The sequence below is a fragment of the Etheostoma spectabile genome, chromosome 1 (genome assembly GCF_008692095.1).
Source record: "Etheostoma spectabile isolate EspeVRDwgs_2016 chromosome 1, UIUC_Espe_1.0, whole genome shotgun sequence".
Taxonomy (NCBI): Eukaryota; Metazoa; Chordata; class Actinopteri; order Perciformes; family Percidae; genus Etheostoma; species Etheostoma spectabile.
In genome coordinates, this window is record NC_045733.1 from 13,619,321 (window position 1) to 13,621,289 (window position 1,969).

General features: G+C 38.0%; 1 long non-coding RNA gene across 1 annotated transcript; it reads right to left on the bottom strand.

The window, feature by feature from the left end:
- Positions 1-457: 457 nt before the first annotated feature.
- LOC116689249 (uncharacterized) lies at positions 458-933 on the bottom strand. Its single transcript, XR_004331959.1, has 2 exons — positions 782-933; positions 458-613 (listed from the first exon to the last, which is right to left on the bottom strand). It is a non-coding gene; the product is annotated as an uncharacterized LOC116689249 (long non-coding RNA).
- Between the last annotated feature and the right edge of the window lie 1,036 nt (positions 934-1,969).

Here is a 1,969-nt window from a genome sequence, read left to right on the forward strand (position 1 = left end):
TGACATTATCGTTAAATTGTATCATGGACAGTAATCATTATCAGAACCTCATGTTCACCATAGCCCTTCTCGTGGAAATATATCACAGGGACTGCCATACGTAATAAGTGCAAAGAGTAATTGAATTTGATCATATTCATCTTCATCACATTAGACTTTGGACAGAGAAAAAGGAAATGTGGAGCCCATCTTTCAATGTCCAACTAAAATTTCTCAAAAAAGGGAAAAGGGGCAGGAATGGGGGGGGGGGAAGCCATTTTCACCTTGCTGTCATTCGGCACGATGTTTAAAAAGGGCATCGCACTTAGAACTATTTCATTTTGTAAACTTGGAAATTGTCAGATTCAATTATTAATAATGTTTAACATGATGGGATTTCACTGGTTTATACCAAAGGTCAAAACACTCAACGTATTAGCATAGTTTTTTTCTGTCATTAATAAATGTTTCATTTTGCAAAGGTAAAAAGAGCAGAGAAATCCCCACGGACTCCCTGCAATGATGCTAACTGGCATGTCATTGAACACAATGTTGCTCACCTTTTTCACTGGGACAGGGAGAGGCACAGTTAGGGGGAGATGGGGTGCTGCTGACTCATCTGTTGTTAGGTCTGCTAAAAGGGGAGGGACAATGATTTAATATGAACATCTTGCTAAACGTTTCCCTGCACTGATTAAATGGTGATCAAATGTAGCCTAACACTAGTCTGTAGCTAGCTAGCTTATTTTACTATGGACATTGAGCCAACAGGTTAATACCACTCACAGACTATACTACCCACCTTTCTTGGTGAAAAACTGGGTTACAGTTTGACACCCTTTCCTTTGTCTTTCCTCTCTCTCTTTTTCTTTTCACTTTTTTGAAAACCAATTTTTGATTTAACGTTACTTGGCAACATTACGGTCACTGTGGTTCTGGGTATCTACTGAATGCAACTAAGGCAGGACCAAACCATTTCATGCTGATACAGGAGGGTGGTTGGTCATGGACCCTGGAATTGTCCTAACTTTTCCCCCCTATACGGCGCCCTGCTTAGGGACTCTTGCGCACTCACGGAAGCGAAAAGTATAATTTTGAGTCATTACTTCTCACTTCCTACTGAATAGACATCCCATATAAAGATTGAGGTAACATTTGTTATGATACAGGGTACTGAGCATGCAGATGTACAAAATTATAATTAACCTAAAATGCAAAAAAAAAATATATATATACACGGAGAACAACTTTTATAGGCTCTATCTAATTTATAAACATGTCCATCCAACACAGTTAGGTGCATGAAATGGTATGAAAAAAAGAAAATTGTTAATAGACAGCTAAATCACAAACTCAGAAAGTGTTAAGGATGTAACTCGACAATATTATGGCAAAAGAAGATCATTAAACATGCCTGATCTAGAATCTGTTTCAAAGTGTACATAAAACCTTTTTTTAAGTCACAGTGGGAGAGGGAACGGCAGAATTGAACCCCTTAGAGCCTGAAAGTATCTCTGGTCAAGGAAGAAAAAAGAAATTAGGTTAAACACCTTACGAGAGTGTATAAATATGAGGTAATCGGTGGGAGATGAAGTGGATCATCAATTCTGTAGTATGCCCCTCACAGATCATCATCAAAACCTTTGAGAGATTTGCAATGTTAACTCAGAATCCAAAAGAATTTTATAATTTCTATATGTGCCAAACAAATCACGTTGTGATCCACAACCAGCAAGATAAATAGAGTAGGAGAAGTCAAATCGATGGCCATAAGGTTTCCTCTTGAGTGTTTTGCAAAAAGCATCCACAATGGTGGTGTAGTTAGAAAAAAAGTTAACAAAGCCCTGCATTTCTCATTTCGCATGAGATTTTCAAGGAAACACATATTTTTTCTTTTCTTATCTTCATCATAAGTGAGGGCGCAGTGAGTAACATAGCATTTTCATGTCCAAGTCAATGTCAGAAAGTTTGGGTGTGGTCTAGACAAGAC